Source organism: Armigeres subalbatus, unplaced genomic scaffold (genome assembly GCF_024139115.2).
Source record: "Armigeres subalbatus isolate Guangzhou_Male unplaced genomic scaffold, GZ_Asu_2 Contig1035, whole genome shotgun sequence".
In the NCBI taxonomy this organism is placed as follows: domain Eukaryota; kingdom Metazoa; phylum Arthropoda; class Insecta; order Diptera; family Culicidae; genus Armigeres; species Armigeres subalbatus.
In genome coordinates, this window is record NW_026941776.1 from 38744 (window position 1) to 59168 (window position 20425).

The window sequence follows — 20425 nt, forward strand, 5'->3', positions numbered from 1 at the left end:
TGCTTTGTTTTACCAAAAATAAAAGTTAAATTCATCCTGATCAAAGTATTTTTTTTATTTGAAAGTTTTTTTTCTCTTTTTTTTACTGTATATTTAAAAGTTCTCCCATTTGGCCTAAACATTTTAGAACTGTCAAATCGATCAATGATAAGCATAAAGGCAAAATAGAGAAAATAAAAAAACTCGTTTTCTCATGGCCACTATGGTATTCACTGCATGAAATTGGAGGAAAAAAAACAAAACTTATTTCAATTATTTTCTTTTCTATTTCTTATTTGCTAGTACTTTTATACCTTTTAGATTATTACTAACACGTATAACATATTGAAAATAAAAAAAATTTACGTTTATATGTACATGAATATATTTCACAATAATAATAAACTGATTTTCGACCATTATTTTTAAGCTTTCCCAAAGTGCCTCTCACGGAGCGCCCTGAACAAACTTTCGCTTTCATCTCTATCTCTCTCTCCCTAACCCCGCAGTTTAACAATAATATAACAAAGCAGCAGCATTTTTCCTTTTATTTGCAACAGGATCTTGTTTTGCTCAGTGGTGTTCAGTGCGCTCAAATTTAATAATAATTGAAATTATTTAAAATTCCGGATAAGTGCCTCCTAAATAAGCGAAAACAAAACTAGGGAAACTTCGTTTGGGTATATCTTTGCCTTCAAAAGAAACCCCAACAACACTATCGTTCTTCAAAAATGCCTTCGTTTCCGGTTGTTCCGGTTTTAGGACTGATCGGCTTCTTGGTCGGCGTATATGTATGATAAAATTACCGTGGCATCTCACGGAACTGGGAGGTAAGTAATTCATTAAACAAGAATATCAACAGTGCCAATGTGTGTTTATTCTTGAGTGCTATCAAAAGCAGTGCCCAACTCCGGAGTTTCCATTCGAAAAACGAAGCGACGAAGTTATAGCAGCATTTGCTGGTCGAAATTTGAGCATGATCTTATGTAAGTTTTCTTTTTTGCAGATAAATAGCGTATTTCGGCATTTGTCACCGAAGGAATCAACTAAGATGCACAGCTCGACAAGTGGCCCGGAAGAAGCATCCATGATAATTGTTCAGATATTTAACCTCAGGCGACGACATAGAATTAAATTGTAATGAAATAAAAAGCAATAAACTAAGGCGCCTACGATTCAATTGAATTTAAAATGAAAATATAAACTAATAATAGGTTGGGAGCAGAAACCTCGCAGTTAATAACTGTGGAAGTGCTAATTGAACACTAAGCTGCGAGGCGGCAATGTCCCAGTGGGGGATGTAATGCCAATGAAGAGAAGAAGAGTATATGAAAGCATTATTGCAGAACAGATAAAAAGATTTCGGAAGTAAATACTACTTACCTTATTGGCAATTGATTTTTAGTTGATTGGGATTTATATGCACAAAACTTGCGAGTGTTGTAATCAATGATTCTGATATTCTGACAGCTAAGTGAGTTCTCAGCTCTGCTTCAATGACTTAAAATTCACGTATTTTATATAGTTTATTATGGTGAATTTTATGAAAATTTTATTCAATTTTCACGCTGTACCGCTACGTTTTATATGCATCAGGTAAAATTTGTGTTGTTAGTGAACTTTAGTGGTTACGTGATTTTCACGTAAAGTCGACGGTTAGATCAAAGACTAATTAAGACGTCACTGTAGAGCTCATTCGAGGGACCACTTCTAGTACTGCATTTGGTCCCTCGGTACCCAAGTTTGACATTTCGACATTGTTTCCTCGGCTTTTATTATATTTGATCTTCATGATGTCTTCGAAAAGCGAAAAGTTTACTACACATCTAATTTAAATAATTAACTACTAATTTGACTTATGGGAATGATCTGGAGGAAGATGAGATGGAATACGAGTTAATAATCCGTGAATACTCAGTAGAGGATTCGATTGAAACATGTTATCAGTCTTTGAGGGGGGCCTCACGTCAACCCGAAAACGGGGGCACAGTGTTGAACACTGAGTACTCGCTGACCAATGATTTTGTTGTTGTTCCGATCAAGCTGGAAGAAATTGAAACCCAGTTGGAAACCGATGATTTGAAGTGTTTTGTCAAGACTTGTGAATTACTATAAAAGATTGCGTCGTTATGTGCCAGAAACCGATATGCAACGTGGAAACCAACCGCAACTCTTGGACGTAATTGAACGGATACAACAAAGGTATTTCAACATTGACCTTCGATCGGTGGCAGATAAGATTTCCGTCATTCTGGTGTTATTCCAACGCCTTCACAACGCCAACCAGACAGAAGTATTGCAGATGATACTCATCAGTCGTTGGTGGAAACACGCTCTGGGGCTTGTGTGGCGAAATTGTACCATCAGCCGCATAGTGAAGAGTTAATCAGTTCCAAGGAACGCCTAAAACAACGGCGAATAAGGAGTTGATGTTGGGAGTGATTCGGAAGCCATAATTCAACGCAGAAGGTCGGCGTGACGGCAATGGAAGCAATACTATCGGTAGTGGGTATAATGTTGCACAACAGAAACCAGATGAACTAGAAAAGGGCTCGCAGAAGGCTTTTCATCCGTTGGGAGCGTCAGGAGGTGCTCCAACTGCTCTATTTCATGCTCGGAATGTGTTTCCACCTCTTCATCTTGAGTGTTTATGGGAGACTCCGGATTTTGAAAGCAATATTCCGAGCGCCATGCTGAAACCACAGCTAAAAATAAACAAATACAAATCCGTAATAAGATGCAATTCATAAGAATCAGTATCATAAATGATCACTTCAGTTTCCGCTATTTCTCTACTTCCAGATTGTAGATAGATCTAGAACAAAAGAAATGGTTAACCCTTAAGTTGATACAAATACAAACCGACTTCCATTTTTTTCCCAATGTTTTGATTTACATAACAATTGGGTTGTTTAGGGGTATATATGTTTTTACATATTCTGAATCTGCATAAAAAACTGAGCCTAACCCCAATTTTTCAGAATTTTTGGAGCCCCGGAACTATTTTTAATTTGCATTTTAAATTTGTATGGGACTAAAAATTTGTTCCTATGCTGCATGGGCCAAATGTCATTCTATGAATGTTAGTGTCATTCTATCGATTGAAATGGCTTATTGTTTGCTGCACGAAAATGTAAATAAAAGGTTTACAAACAAATTAAAAATATGTTGGAGATCAGGAAAACATGCTCTTTATGTTAAACTATAAAAAACCTCATATTTTTCTTTGCTAAACAACCCAATTGACAAGTTGCCTTAGCAACTCATAAAGAGGTACTGGTCACTTAGCTCAGTACTAGAATCAAGGTGATTTTAATTAATGGTTATGCAATTTTATGACCTAGTACTTCATGAGCACTGAAAAACAGAACAATTGTATGGGACATGAACGTCTTAATTAGTCTTTGGTTAGATTGTTTTGCGTGTATGACAAGTGAAGACATTCCACTAAAAAGCTCAAAGAATTTTCTTATATTTATAACAATATATTATGCATCCCAAGATAAACACTCAGATCGTGATTATCTCAACCAGCCTCCGTTGAATTGCGCCGGAGCGCGCCCATTTACTTACACACGGCGGCTATTCAGCTATGGCAACCCCCTTCGGCGGCGTATTAAATTTTACAGCGCAGCCTCGCACCCTGTGTTAAAGCTTATGGGCGCGCTGCTGCGCAATCTTTGCTTGCGCGTTACCACCGCGAAAAGCTGAGCGTTTGAGAAGAGCGCGACAATATACAGATGAAAAATATTATGTAAAAGTTTGCAAAAAGATTGCAGCTTTATTTTTTCGTATTTCTCCATGAGAAACAAGCTTGAAAACAAGCTTGAAAAATTCAAAAATCGAGAAAAATAGGCCCTGTTATGCGAATATGTGCAGTATAATGATGCGCTTGAATAAAAAATATTATAGAAAATAGTACATTTTATTGTAACACTGCCATTCAAAACAATAAATTTGCTATAGAATATATTGTAGACGTCGTCATAGAAATACATTAGAATGTTAAGTTATGTCACCATAAAAAAACGGCTTTTTTTCCGTGCAAAATTTTCGCTCAACAGTATGATAAAATGTTGACATACAATTCAGGAAATGAAGAACATTTTAAGGACGCCATGTTATAAATTGACATTCAGTGATAAAGTCGAGTAGTTATGGTTGAATGGACCGAAAATTATTTGATAACCGTAACGTAAAATGTGACGCTATATCTTACATCGTAATAATAATTCTGACCATATAACATGTTGTTTTTTATTATGCGGGAAGTCAATTGAATTCAACTGAGATGTTCAATTCACTTGCCCTGTCAAAACGCAGCATTAGGTTTTCTGTGAGCGTGTATGTACATGCACATCACTCACACTTCTACTCGGTTTGTTCGCAACCACGAGCAGCTGTCACGGCAGAATCAAATGGGATTTTTGCAACCACGATGAATGTGTTCGTGATGAATTTCGGCAAGAGCCTAATGATTTGACGTCCATTTTTTTCAGAATGAGCACTCATACACACCTAATATTCACGAAAAAATCAAATTTGTTTGAGTGTTATATTTGTGAGATCTCACACTACTCACATAAGGTGCAAAAAGAGCAATAATGTTATTAATTATTATTACACAGAAAAAAAATGTTGCGGTCCAAACTCCCATTCCGAGGGTTAATTTAAGAATATGCACCGACGATTTTCACCAGACAACAAACCCGTTTAATTTAACCATGCGCGCAGTAAAAATCAACTGTGGGATGTTGTTACATGAACTGATTCAGTGGAAAATTGGTGGTAATTTAAATAAAAAATGGCGTAGTCTACAAAATAGTAATATTTACCATGGAATTTTTTTCTGTGTATGCATAAGAAAAAAACTTATACATTGCATTAGCCACATACATTCCAAAACTTATAATTTTTCATTAAATCATGAACATTATTAGCTTTTTGGTATATAGGATCATTCATTAGGTGGCATAATGAAATGTATTAAATATTATGCGTCTCGAGAAAATATAGAATCCTGCGGCTTCCTGCTGGTTGCCCCTCAGGTAATCGCAACAGCCACTAAACACAACAGAGTCAATGAGAATATTACCCACCGTATGCACTTGTCAGGAGAAACACTCTCAATGTACTCAGTGACTCCTGTTGCCTCTCACCAATACGTTCGAACACTGCTGTCATTTGCCGAAAAGCACGTGGTTTTGTTTTGAGCGGAAAAAATCTCCCTATCTTTTAACCCGGCGGCTATCTTGACGTTTATCTTCGCAGTAGAGCTTGCGAGAGTAAGACCGCCGCGAGAATCTAAAAAAAGGATAAGCACGACAATAGTATTTTCGAATGGATTTTTGCCATAACTTTATGGTTTTCTCGGTTTTTTTTTTCTTTACGTGTAGTGTTTTTAGATTTGACCCTTTTCCCGGCCTACCGATATTCTACCGATTTTTTCACAGTCAATCTACCGATTTATCCTAAATGGTTCTGGCCACCCTGGTCGGTACGCCGTCGCCATTTTGTTGAAAAAAAACGAGTGAAAGCGGTGGAAGCGTGTTCGAATGCTGTGCATTTTTCTTTAGTGCCTAATTTGTAAATTCTTTTTTCATCAATTTGTAATTTAACATCAATTTAGTAGTTTAGTTATATTGTTTAAGTGATTTAGCAGTGTAGTTTTAAGCTAAAATATATATATTTTAAACTAAGTATAAGAGTATAAGCTGATTTTGATAAGGTCATACGATGACCCCCCCAACGAAGGAGGCGTTAGAGAGAATGCGCCGGGCCAAACTTATTTTTTTACGAAAAAAGCAGGTAATTCTTTTATTACATGTACTTTATAAAACTAAATAAATATCCTAAAACAAATGCCTTTTTCAGGCGCTAAATCAGACATGCCATCTCGACTCGATCGGAACAGCGGGCGGGAAGAAAGCGTAAGTACCAGGTTATTTGTGGTTTTATTTTACTGACGGGGTTTTCTATTTTACAACAAAACCGTCCAAGGGCGTTACTAAAATATTTATCATGGTCATCCTAAAATATTTATCATGGCCTTACTGTGCCACCGAAATGCCAAACGAAATTTAACCTAACCTCACATTTGTCCCTCACAATCTGAACCATTTTCAATATGAAACAATTCAGCTAGGGGGAATGACGGCTTTGGCAGGTTTTGTTCTATTATTGTCAGGGGGGTTTTTGTTGACCAAATTTTATGAAATTTGGCCACAATATTCTTTGATATGTGAAGAATGTTTGGGCCAAATTTGAGCATAATTGGTTACAGAAATAGAACAAAACCTGCCAAAGCCGTCATTTCCCCTACTGCACATTGATAAAAATCCGCACATTTCTATTAAAAATCTATTAATTTAGATCATATTCAATACAAAATTTTCAAAACGACTTATCTGCTTTTGTAAACAAAGACTCAAACGTCGATTCGACGAATCTGATGGCACTCCCACGCAAACCAACACCACCAAAACGTAGGTGAGGGTTTCTGCTACCTGTTGATGGTGTTGGTTTGCGCGGAATGCTATCAGATTCGTCAAATCGACGATTGAATCTTTGTTTACAAAAGCAGATAAGTCGTTTTGAAAATTTGGTATTGATATGATGTTTATTATAGTACCTGCAAGGCCACTATAGGCGAAGTACAAATAAAATCTATATTAAAATGAAATTTATGTGTGGTTTCTAATATGCACTAATTGAATTTACAGGGCTGTTACAACAGTTGCGGATTTCACGATTCTCGCGTTTTTCGCGAATTTCGTGGATATTTACTCTCTCTCGGATAAAGCCTTGGCTAAAGCGATTTTTGAAGTATACTTTTTTTATATCTTTATTAACGAGATTTGCAGCCCAAGGCTGGCTCGTCTCGTATCTTCGAATTATCTAAAATTGATTGGTTAAATTCAAAATATTAATGTTTTTCATGATAGTTTGAAATGCAAGCACATTATATCCTAATAATGAATTATCGTTTAGTTTTTAGTTATAATCCACACAACATTTGAAAGACCGTCTGTTGACCTGACATATTGATCATATTGTAACCCTGGATTGCTGAGACACCAAATTGTCTTTAAAAGTTATTCTTTGTTTCCGATACTTTTGACAGTGGTTCCCATGAATATTGTTACTTAAATCGCGAACTATTATTACATTTTGGGGTACGACACTGTCTATTTTGCTCTCCAAGGGTGTTATCGTCCGGATCAAACGCATTGAAAATCGCACCTGGAACCGCTGGAACTGAGCTGATGTCGGCTGTCCACCCGGCTGAGCGATAGAGAGGCTCTTCATCTGTTCGACCTTCTACTGCATCCAATTCTGCTCTATAGTGACTCCCACTATTCCAGGCTGCTAATTACAACTATTCGTTATCTATAGATAGAATTTTATACACGGAGCTGATTTTCCTTATAACCTTTATGTTTGAAACTACATAGATTTTTCAATTTGTTCTTTCCAATAAGAGATATGTTCGCAGAACATAATATTCAAAAGAAGCTGAACAAATGTTTTTTATGTGTGGATTTATAACTTTTATGTCATGACAGGTAAATAAAGTTTATGTTCGAGTATATAGCTTTCATATTCCGATATTCATATAATATTTATATGCAATGTTCATGATGGTTTTCCTCTGGTGATCAATGATATTAAAAAGGAAAAAAATAATTGATTCAATGCGATACATGGGAACCTGTGGAAGGGCCATTTTAGTTTTCGGCCCAAAACATGCCATGCGACAGCTTTTCTTCATGGTTTCTCACAGGCAAACTTCTGGTTAGTCTGAAAAGTGCGGAAATCCTCATCGACCACTTCCGGGACCTAACGCAGAGCCCCGGGGAAACCTGTGGAAGGGACATTTAAGTTTTTGGTCCAAAACATAAGATGTGACAGCTCTTTCCTCATGGTTTCTCATGGGTAAACTTCTGGTTAGTCTAAAAAGTACGAAAGACCGCATTGGTCACTTCCGGGACCTCACGGAGTGCCCCGGGGGAACCTATGGAAGGGATAATTTAGTTTTCGGCCCAAAACTGCGACAGCTCTTTCTTCATGATTTCTCACAGGCAAACTTCTGGTTAGTCTGAAAAGTGCGGAAATCCTCATCGACCACTTCCGGGACCTAACGCAGAGCCCCGGGGAAACCTGTGGAAGGGCCATTTTAGTTTTTGGCCCAAAACATGTCATGTCATGCGACAGCTCTTTCTTCATGGTTTCTCACAGGCAAACTTCTGGTTAGTCTGAAAAGTGCGAAAATCCTCATCGACCACTTCCGGGACCTAACGCAGAGCCCGGCGGGAACCTGTGGAAGGGACATCTTAGTTTTTGGTCCAAAACATAAGATGTGACAGCTCTTCCTCATGGTTTCTCATGGGTAAACTTCTGGTTAGTCTAAAAAGTACGAAAGACCGCATTGGTCACTTCCGGGACCTCACGGAGTGCCCCGGGGGAACCTATGGAAGGGACATTTTAGTTTTCGGCCCAAAACATGTCATGCGATAGCTTTTTCTTCATGATTTCTCACAGACAAACTTCTGGTTAGTCTGAAAAGTGCGGAAATCCTCATCGACCACTTCCGGGACCTAACGCAGAGCCCCGGGGGAACCAGTGGAAGGGACATTTTAGTTTTTGGTCCAAAACATGTCATGCGACAGCTCTTTCTTCGTGATTTCTCACGGGTTAACTTCTGGTTAGTCTGAGAAGTACGAAAGACCTCATTGGCCATTTCCAGGACCTCACGGAGTGCCCTGGGGAGCCTATGGAAGGAACATTTTAATTTTCGACCCAAAACATGTCATGCGACAGCTCTTTCTTCATGATTTCTCACGGGTAAACTGCTGGTATGTCTGAAAAGTGAAAAGACCTCATTGGCCACCGGGACCTAACGCAGAGCCCTGCGGGAACCTGTGGAAGGGACATTTTAGTTTTGGTCCAAAACATAAGATGTGACAGCTCTTTCCTCATAGTTTCTCATGGGTAAACTTCTGGTTAGTCTAAAAGTACGAAAGACCTCATTGGCCACTTCCGGGATCTCACGGAGTGCCCTGAGCGACCCTGTGGAAGGGACATTTCAGTTTTCGGCACAAAACACGTCATGCGATAGCTCTTTCTTCATGATTTCTCCTGGGTAAACTTCTGAAATCCTTGTAGATGGTGAAAGACCTGATTGGCCACTTCGGGTACTTCATGGAAATCCCTGGGAAACCTGTAGTAGGGAACATTTCCGTTTACGAACCAAAACCAAAACGTGTCATGCAACAGCTCATTCTTTGTTATTTCTAACGAATGGTGGGTCTGTAGAGTGCGGAAAACCCCACGGAAGGGAACCTGTAACAAAAGACATTTCCGTGTGTAGGCCAATATGTGTCATGCGGCAGCTCAATTTTTCATGAATAAACTTCTGATGTCTTTGTAAAGGGTGAAAGACATTAACCACTTTTGGTGCCTCACAGAGTGTTATTTTCGTTTGTAGACCAAAACGTGTCATGCGACAGCTCCATCTTCAAAGTTTCTTACGAATAATCTTCTGACGATTTTATAACAGACAATTCACCTTATTGGCCACTTCCGGAATACAACGGAGTGTCCCGTAGTAATATGTAAAAGGGAACATTTCCGATTTTAGATTAAAACGTGTCATTATTATTATGTATTTATGACACTTTACCATTTTCATGACATTCGTGTCGGGAAAACGTGTCAATCTAATAATAAATAAAACATAAAATCTATTTTTACAATAATTAATAAACATGATCTAAAATGAAAAATTATTCATATCATTGACTCCACAAATCAATATTTTTATTAAACTATTTAAATAAATTAAATTCATAATATACAAAATTTCTTTTTATAATTAATAAATTTAAAGGTAATCAATGTAATATTAATAACAAAAATTCTCGAACTCTTCTTAAAGAAAAAAAATTTACTCCAGAATATCTTTTCCCATGCTGACTATAAGCAAATAAAAATAAAGTATAAGCAGCTCTAAAAAATGATAAAAAAGCTAAACTAATTATAGTTAATCATGATCATCTAACAATTCTATTTAATAAAGAGATTTTTCCTAATAAATTTAATGTAGGAGGAGCCTACGATTCTTCACGGTTTTTCACCAATAAACTTTTCTTCTGTTTCTTTGTAAAATACAAAACACCTTATTGGCCACTCCCGGAACCTCACGAAGCTCCCCGGGAAAACATGCAGGAGGGAACATTTGCAAAACAAAATTATGTCGCGCCAACTTTTTCTTTGTGATTTTCCACGAATACACTCCTAATGAATCTGTGAAGCACGATAGACCTTATTGGCCACTCAAGAACAATTGGAACAACAATAAGGCAATTTTATTGGTACAATAGAAGAACAATAGATTCAAATGTTCATCAATAAAATGTATTGTAATTTTATGATATTTCAATGTACTTCTATTGTATTTTCTATTCGGGCGCCTAGTCCTATCTATCACGGTTAAAAATAAGCACGTCCATGCGAACTGTTCTGCATTTGAATTTGCACTACTTTATAATCAGATCAATACCAATAGCTGGAGCTCTTCACATTCAAAAACCATCACTTCCATTTGACGTGCACAATATTTTGATAGTAAAACCACAAAATAAAAAATCAACTCAGGAAGCATTTTCCTTCTATTTTTTAATTTCGAATAAAACAATATTCCTTTCGACTTCTGAGTCGGAAAAAATTCTGACGCGCTCAGGATGATTAGCTTCATCGTTCCATGAAAGTAAATCGAAAATCGATTCTTCATTTTAGGACCCAATTGTCTATATTTACCGCACTTTAGAAAGGTGTGATATCACTCCAAAATCAAAGGAATACAGTCATACCTCGATATAAGGCAACTCGAATTTTTTTTTCGTTACGTTATATCGAAGCAGAAAAAAAAATTTTTTTTTGTTCAATATAAAAATGAGTATAGCTCCCAAAACCAAGAAAAATAAATTCTTAGTCATGTAACAGGTAAATTCAATCTTTCTTATGTAAATTTCTTCAAAATAATTTACCCTTTTGTTAGTTCTTCTTTGGAACTAAAAATTGCTATTGCCATCCCGTTTTTCTTTTCGCAACTTTCATTTAAAAACGGACTTCATTTGATGGTTGATGGTCTCCATTGACGAATCTCATAATTGACCATATAAGGTAGAATGACTAATAGTGTACTTGTTAAACATAATCACATTTTCAAAGCAAAATTTTAACATTTTTCTATGATATTCCACGGCAGAACCTGACGGTCTGATTCCATGCATTGCTAATGCCATGGAATGTAAAAATATACTCACTCAATTCGCAATAAAGTCCCGTGTCGGTTTTCAGGGGTTTTGCTTTTGTTTAACCCTTCCGTTACCAACCCCCCTTTTGAAAACGAAAATAAAAATCTATTTAGCTGTAACTTTTTTGGCTTTCAACATTTTTTTCGCAACTTTCACCAAAAGTAGCAGAATTTATTCAAGTTTCAGGGGCTCTATGGATTTTTAGGATAGGCCACTTTATACCGGAGTTATTCCGGATTTAAAATGAGTGTTATTGGCCATATTCCAGAACGCATACTTCGGAAATGATTATTTTAGATATTTTGAAGAGAAACGACGCATAAACTATGTTATGCGTTATGGTTATGGCAATCCATGGTACTTTTGAACTTCCTGGACCGTGTTTGAACCGGTTGGAACCGGTAAACGGTTTTACCATGAACCGGTTCAAAGGTCAATTTTGGGAAATAAGCAAACCCCATCATGCGGCATATCAAACTTCATGATTTCAAAAGTGCTGGCATTCTATGGTAGTTTTGTACTTCCTGGACCGTATTATATTCGATTGGCCCGGTGAACGGTGTTACCATGTACCGGTTCAAGGGTCAATAATCATTTCCGAAGTATGCGTTCTGGCATATGGCCAAAAGCTAACACCCATTTTAAATCCGGAATAACTCCGGTACAAAGTGGCCAATCATAAATGAAGACCCTGAAACTTGAATAAATTCCGCTTCTTTTAATAAAATTTATGAAAAAATGTTGAAAGACAAAAAAGGAATGAAGTAAATCCATCCAGTTGTTTTCATGCTATACGGGTACAAACACAAACCAATTAATTTCTATTAATAAGAAAAGGAGAAGAAAAATTCCTTAGAAATGCTGCATAAATGGTCCAATAATTGTCCTGTACTTCGGCAGGTACTCTTAAAAAAGTTTCAGAGTAAATTTTAGAAAATAAGCAAATATGATCAAATTAAGCTTCAAGTACAGATCCATTCGATTTTGGCAACACGTTCGGAACATTTACATATGTTGCCGAAATCGAATGATTTTTTTTCACATAATACTTCCCATTTTTTCACTTATTGTGACACTAGACACACTGTGCTCTTTTTTACGTGGATTTTAAATTCTAAGCGTTTTTTTCCGAGAAATTTTTTTACGTAATTTTTTACGTCGGTTTAGGGGTCTAACCAGTTTTTTACACGGTTTTGTTTTGGTAATTCTTTGGCACCAATAAGAAATTATTGTGATTCATCAGCTCATTAAAATTATTAGTTCCAATCGTCGCAGTCGCTGGCAATTATTCTTACTCAGAGCACTCACGGTCACCAATGGGTACTCACGGGAACTCATTTTCACTTGTGCAGACCCGTTTGTATTAATGGGAACTCATACGCATTCACAGAATATATAATTTTGAATTTTATGATCAGAAAAAAAGTTACGTTATATCGAGGTAAAATTGCCTTATATCGAGTTACGTTATATCGAGGTTGCTTTATATCGAGGTTGCCTTATATCGAGGTATGACTGTATCACTTTCAACCATAGTGATTTCAAGGTTAGACATTCAATAGATAGAACAGTTAAATTGAGCGTGATGATTATTTACCGTGTATACCATAATCAGGAGGTCACTGGTGTTAATCCTGATGGGCCGGTTGGCACTCCTATGGGCTTGTGTATGTGTGTGTCATTATCCTTTATGGGTACCGATGATCGTCCATAGCTTGAGCAAACACAAAAATCGATAAATTAATGATTCACGGTTTCAATGCAATGTTTCTTGTAATTGGGTCCTAAAATTAAGAATCAATTTCCGATTTTCTTTCAGGGAACGATGAAGCTAATCATCCTGAACGAGTCAGATTTTTTCCAACTCAGAAATTGAGAGGCACATTGTTTAATTTGAAATTTAAAATAAATAGAAAATGCATCCTCGACATTTACGGTCTTGTTTGACGTGCAAGATTAACTGGTATAACGTGGTTTCAAACGCACTAGCAAAACACCGCATGGAGCTCGTCTAATTTTTTGACAGTTAATATATGGGCCTGACATTTTCTGCTGATGGTTCATTCGTTCTGAAATGTTGTCTTTTCAGCAACAGAAGTTGCTCTGCCAAAAAAATGTCTTAAAATGTCTTAAACACAAAAATATCATTTTTACTGACATTGACTATTATTCGAATTTAAATAATATCGGTTCATGTATTTTTGGCCGATGTACTATCGTTTGCAGCCTTAAACGAGGTAGGGCTTTAGGACCCAATTAAACTGGAAGAAAATGTTTTAAAATGAAATCCCTGTTTTGGTTCATATAATTGAAGCGCTAGGAAAGCGAAAATATTGATTCCAGTTTAAAGTTTTTCAAAATCTAACCTCACTTTTAGGGGCTCTTCCCCGTGCGGTAAGATGCGCGGCTACAAAGCAAGACCATGCTGGGGGTGGCGTTCGATTCCCAGTCCGGTCTAGGAAATTTTCGGGTTGGAAAAAGTCTCGACCTCCCTGGGCATAAAAGTATATCATCGTGCTAGCCTTATGATATACGAATGCAAAAATGGTAACTTGGCTTAGAAACCTCGCAGTTAATAACTGTGGAAGTGCTTAATGAACACTAAGCTGCGAGGTGGCAATGTCCCAGTGGGGATACGCGATACTTAACCGATTCAATACGGATGGGTCATACATGAACCAAGATGAAAATCAGCTGCCAAACATCGATTTTAAAAGATAGAGCATAGCTTTCTTCAGCAAAAATGTCCAAAATTGACTGTGCCATCCAGCAAAAAATATTGAACAGGTCAGGATATGGGCACTAGAATGACCTAGAGCATTCAAACTATCCTTGAGTTGTGATTTTGATGTTCTAAGGAATAAACACCATACTTAACTATATTTTGGTGAAATATCGAATCTGAAATGCGTTATGATAAAATCCCTCGCCTGTTCAGGGATATAACAGATCTATTTCAATATCTACGACATTCCAAACAGTCCTTAAGTTCAGATCTTAATATTCAAATCGATCAACAAGAAGATCTACGATGTCCCCACTATTTTTATGAGATGGAATAGCTCCACGAGACTTCATTATACCATTATAGATACACCACAGAATTCGTTAAACATCTGCGACATTCCAAACTGTCCTGGAACTCAGTTCTTAATATTCAAATCGATCAACAAGAAGATCTACGATGTCCTCACTATTTTTATGAGTTGGAATAGCTCCACGGGACTTCGTTACATCATTATACACACATTGCAGAATTCGTTGAATATCTGCGATACTCCAAGCTGTCCTTGAGTTCAGTGCTTATTATTCAAATCGATCATCAAGAAGATCTACTATGTCCTCACTATTTATGAGTTGGAATACCTCCACGGGACTTCTTTGCACCATTATACACACATTGCAGGATTCGTTGAACATTTGCGACACTCCAAACTGTCCTTGAGTTCAGTTCTTATTATTTAAATAGATCAACAAGAAGATCTACGATGTTCTCACTATTTTTATGAGTTGGAATAGCTCCACCGGACTTCGTTGTACCATTATAGACATAATTCGATGAACATCTAAGACACTCCGAACTGTCCTTAAGTTTAGTTCTTAATAATCGATCAACAAGAAGTTCTACGATATTCTCACTATTTTTATGAGTTGAATAGCTCCATGGAACTTCGTTACATCATTATACACACTTTACAGAATTCGTTGAACATCTACGTCACTTCAAATTGTCCTTGAGTTGAGTTCTTAATATTCAAATAGATCAACAAGAAGATCTAAGATGATCTAGCATGATGTTACAAATGTCTTGTTCAGAAAACTTTTAGGGCTTTTCAAAACGCGTGTTTTGATATGAGAATATCGACTGTATCCTTTTGCGTTTCCGAGTTATATTAATTTATTTAAAAAAATGTGACTTTAGTAAAATTGGTAGAACTTGAGATAAAAAAATAACATATCTTTAATTTTTGGATATAATAAAGAATATGAGTTGTTCTTTCGAAAGCAGTATAAACATACTTTTTTGGTTTGCCCCAATCGGAGATATCGACTTTTGAAAAAGATGCACTTTTTTCGGAAAAACGATCATAACTTTTGATCGGCAAAAGATTTCAAGCATGTTTTCACACAAAAAGTTGCATTTTTTAGAGCTCTAAAAGTCATCTGAAGACGACTTGTCTGAAAAATCGGAAATAAAAAAGGTAGATGAAAAATACTGTTTTTGTTAGGAACACCCTAATCTAAGTAGGTAAAATTGCTCTAAATCAGGTAACTTAAGAGCTACAGAAAAAGTTTATTTAGCAAAATTGATTGGAATAAGCTGCGCTACAACTTTGTAGAACATTACATGTCAATATTCCGCAAGATAAAAAACATATTTTTTCCATTTTTTTATAAAATGGGCCACCCTATTATTCGACAGTTCCATAATGATGGCCTTACTATTCCGAACAACTTTGTAGAACAACATTTTTTTCGGAAAAATATAGTTTTGACGTAAATTGCATCTTTCCGCGTAAATCTGAATCCTGGACCATAGTGCATTGGATAATAATGATCGACGAAGGTACAGTCACTATTAGGTGGATGAATCTAATTTTTTTTCATGATTTACTATTCTCATTTTCAAGGATCCCGTAGTTATACAATCTGTCAATGCTACCTGGAATCGTCCACACTGACAAGCCGAGAGTTCACGAAGCACGTTGAAATCAATGAAAAGTCATTTCAGCAGCCGATCTTGGAGAAATCAAAAGAGATTATTTCGAAAAAGCGGGAAAGAGCGAAAAAGTGGCGTGACAAAAAAGCACAAGGAAAGAAGCCTGTGAAAACCGGACAAACAACAGTTGGAAATCGAGCAGGTCCAACTGAGTCTGCATCGATCCTCGGAGATCAGCGCCATACCGATCAATTAAATATCGTCACGTCTGTATGCATCGAGAATGACATGGAAACACAGCAACGTTCGGACGATACTAAACAGCCAGCACACTCCCTACCGACCCCCACAAGCCCAGTTGCGGAGGTTCGTGAAACCGTAAGTACATTGTATACATGTCCTTAACACAAGCAAGCTCTACGAATTGTTCTATCAGGAAATAGGGTATTAAGTAATTAAATCATGTATGTAAATGTATAAACCCATATATTGTTTTATATCGAATAATCTCCTGTAGAACATTTCTGAACGAATATTACCATTACAATGCAATATTAGTTATTCATTATTAAGCTACAATGAAAAGATTGATCAAAATCCCTTTATTTTCATTTGCGATTTACGATTTTCCACCTCACCCGTAAGATTTTTGTTCAATCCATTAATTTTTTCATTTCACATGCAATTGAGTCTTTTCCACTATCATTCGGGCGTTTTGCCCCAGGACCATTTTTAAAACATATTTTAAATACGTCATGAAAACCTTGTTGTTTTCAATTGGAGATCATTGCGAGATGTAGCTAGTTTTGTAGATTTTGCATCTGGATAAACTTTCGATGGAATCTCTGTAGGAACCTCCGGAGGAATTTCTGAAAAGCATCTGGAGGAATTCCTGGAGGAACTTCCGGAGGAATTCCTTGAGTAACTTCCGAAGGAATTGCTGCAGTAACTTCCGGAGGAATTCCTAGAGGAACTTCTGGAGGAATTCATGGATAAACTTCCGAAGGAATTCCTGGAGGAAATCCTGGATGAAACTTCGGGAGGAATTCTGTGAGTAACTTCCGGAGGAATTCTGGGAGTAACTTCTGGAGGAATTCCGGGAGGAATTCAGAGAGGAACTTCCGGAGGAATTTCGAGAGAAACTTCCGGAGGAACTTCCGAAGGTAATTCCGGAAGAACTTCTGGAGGAATTCCTGGAGGAGCTTCGGAAGAATTCCGGGAGGAACTACTGGAGGAATTCCTGGAGGAACTTCCGGAGGAATTCCCGGAGGAACTTCCGGAGGAATTCCTGGAGGAACTTCCGGAGGAATTCCCGAACGAACTTCCGGAGGAATTCCCGGAGGAACTTCCGGAGGAATTCCTGGAGCAACTTCCGGAGGAATTCCCGGAGGAACTTCCGGAGGAATTCCTGGAGCAACTTCCGGAGGAATTCCCGGAGGAACTTCCGGAGGAATTCCCGGAGGAACTTCCGGAGGAATTCCCGGAGGAACTTCCGGAGGAATTCTCGACTTCCAACGACTTCCTGAGGAATTCGTTGAAGAACTTGAAGAAATTCTGAAAATTTTTGACGCATCAAATTAGTTCACGCCGACCCACGCCGCCGCCGCTGGCTTAAAATGATCTATCACGCGGCCGCCGATGAAATTTCAATTCTAGTAATGATACGCTGAAACAGCAAATTATAATTAATTGTACTACATCAATGGTGTTCTATGCAATGTTATGTAATATGTGTAATTGTAGTTTTGTATTATTATATGTAACAGTAGCTATTTCAATGGATTGTTTTTCTTTTTCATATATTCAGGAGAGCTTGCATCGTGGGCGACATCAAAATTACCGTTCCCGCAAGATGATCGAGAAGGATTTGTTGTAGCCATTGATATCGACCGAGAGAATAATAAGTTCAGACTTGTAGTATCTTCGAAAAACTGTTATCTATTGTAGAACAGTTCTCCGTTATATCTGCCGATTGCACGTTCAAAGTGACAATGGAGGGGTACCCGCTCTTAGTGATCTGTGTAATTGATGCAATGAGACATGTGCATCCAATTGCTTTCGCAATTTTGTCCAACCAGGAGACAACAGACTACCTATTTGTATTCCGCGCGATAGTGGAACGATGTAGGAGTTTGGGATTGAATATTAGAATCGATACTTTTATGAGCGATGGCGAGCTGGCTTTGAAGAATGCAGCTAGGGCGGCTTTCGGGGAAACAATCAATATATTGAATTGCTATTTCCATGTGTGCGAAAATGTCACAAAGTTCTTTAAAAATTATCTGAAGTACCAGCCGAAAAACAAAAGGAAATACGCAAGGACATGTGCGTGCTGCAAGCGGCGCCAACCGATCGTCATTTTCAGGTTGCCAGCAAGTTGTTTCAAGAAAAATATCGATGCTTTGCCCAATTCACGAACTTCTTCGAAAAATATGTCCTAAACCCAAACCATGCCAAATGGTTGGAGTCGGCGGCACCGGGTATGCATGCAACAAACAATGCGTTAGAGGCTCTAAATAAATCAATTAAGTATAACTTTTCAAAACGCCACAAAGAGCCATTCGGAAATTTTAAAGAACGCATAATGGATATAATCGAAGCTTATGGCGATCCCGATCGAATAATTGCACGAGAAAGGAGTTTTAAACTGAGTGATCAACGGAAGGCATTTGATTGGCTCCAACAGGGGAAAAAAATTCGAACTACACATAATCTGGATCAAAGGAGGTCGTACGTCTTTGTACCAGGAAACGGAAAACATGATGTGACTTCACAAGATATCGATGGGTTCAACAACCCAAAATTCGAGCATTTTGACCAATATGCTTCGACATTCGGGCAGTTGCATAGCGTTGAAACCACCAACGAAGATTACAAAAAATGGAATTGTACTTGCTACTATTTTTTTAAAACTAATGTCTGTTTGCATATTTTGGTAGTCGCTGTTAGAAAACTAAAATTCGTCCTACCGGCAGAGGCAGACACGACACTCATGAGTCGTAAAAAAGCGACAGGCAGACCAAAAATATCAACTTTAGCGTTAGTGAAAGATTGAGCAGTCGGATGTATATGTAGGGGGCAGCAGGGACTATGTCCAAGGGCTTGACGACCCCTCCCCAGGTTACTGCGAGTTGTGGGGCTAGCTAAAAATGTAGTGTGATTTAACAGTGGGCTCTGATCAACATCTATAAAAAGCTGCATGTAACGGGCCCTACTAAAGCGACCTGTGGCTCTCAAAGCGCACTAGCCCAGTCCTGATGTGGGGTGGGACTTTAAACAGATCTGTCACGACGATCCTCCACCGAGCGTCTGTTCACCAAAGAGGTGCGGCTCTCAACAGCGTCTGTTCTCCATGTCAGGGGCGGCTGATCATCGTCCGGTGCCAGCAAGGGACTCTAAACAAAACTGCGCAATACAGTTCTCCGGAAATTACAAGCCAGCTTTAAAATGAAAACATCGTCGTTGTTCAATATAAGGACTACAGCAAAAACAATTAATAAGTAATAATTTATCATATCAGATTCAACCATTGTTAAGCCGCCGAATTTACACGACCTGTTGCGGCTTGTCCTACGTTGAATTGATAAGGTAGGTCGTAAGAACAAACGCATTTCAGGAAAAAAAAAGTTTCTATTATTTGATTTCTACTTCACAGATACTAGTAATTCTGGCTTCGCAAGGCTACCAAACAATCGATTCAAACTTGCCGATCAAATGTCGATTTCGAACACCGAGACTATAGGCTATTCCAGGTGGTATGTTGAATATTAGAATGATAAAATAGTTAATTCCCAGTGAAATTGTTTCATTGTTTGTAGCCTAAATAGGCTATCAGATATTCAATTTATTTGAAGGTTTTTATCGTTGAGAAGAAAAATACTATAAATATACCGAATATCAGCAGGTTTTTTACGACTTTATGGATTTCTCGATTTTTGCAAATTTATGGTATTCTTAATCTTTATATCGCACAATGTGAGTTTTATCAAACAAGTTACTCAATACAAGATATCAGTATTTTGATATCACTATATGATCCATACATCATGATAATATCAAATTGAGATGTTTTTGTTTGTTGTTTTTGCTCCATATTATTAAGTCCGGCCTAATATTATTACAAATATTATTTTTTCTTCTATCTCCACCCCTCGATTTTTGTGACTTAATTTTATTATTTGAGGGGGGATTCAAAATTTTATTGGAAAAATAGTAAAATATTGAACTTTTACAAAAACATCTTAAAGAAAACTGATGAGTTTTACGATTTTATCAATTTAGCCATACCAACCCCCTTTGTTATCCAAAGACCAATAGGACAAAAGATCCTTCCTTCATTTTTGTTCCGGCCTTATTATCATAATGAAAACTCGCTCACTTACTGTAACAATAGTAATGTTTATTGTTATGATCGTAATAACGGTAGTTGCAATATTTTGTAGATTCGGTAGTTATATTCCCAGTTGCG

At 37.5% G+C, this 20425-nt stretch overlaps 2 long non-coding RNA genes across 2 annotated transcripts; both read left to right on the plus strand.

Moving 5' to 3' along the window:
* The first annotated feature begins 488 nt into the window (after positions 1-488).
* On the plus strand, positions 489-1144 carry LOC134202143 (uncharacterized). Its single transcript, XR_009977159.1, has 3 exons — positions 489-659; positions 742-809; positions 986-1144. It is a non-coding gene; the product is annotated as an uncharacterized LOC134202143 (long non-coding RNA).
* Positions 1145-5472: 4328 nt separating this feature from the next.
* Positions 5473-20017, plus strand: LOC134202146 (uncharacterized). The gene is made up of 5 exons (XR_009977161.1): positions 5473-5787; positions 5854-5909; positions 15929-16335; positions 17765-19545; positions 19613-20017. It is a non-coding gene; the product is annotated as an uncharacterized LOC134202146 (long non-coding RNA).
* The last annotated feature ends 408 nt before the right edge of the window (positions 20018-20425 follow it).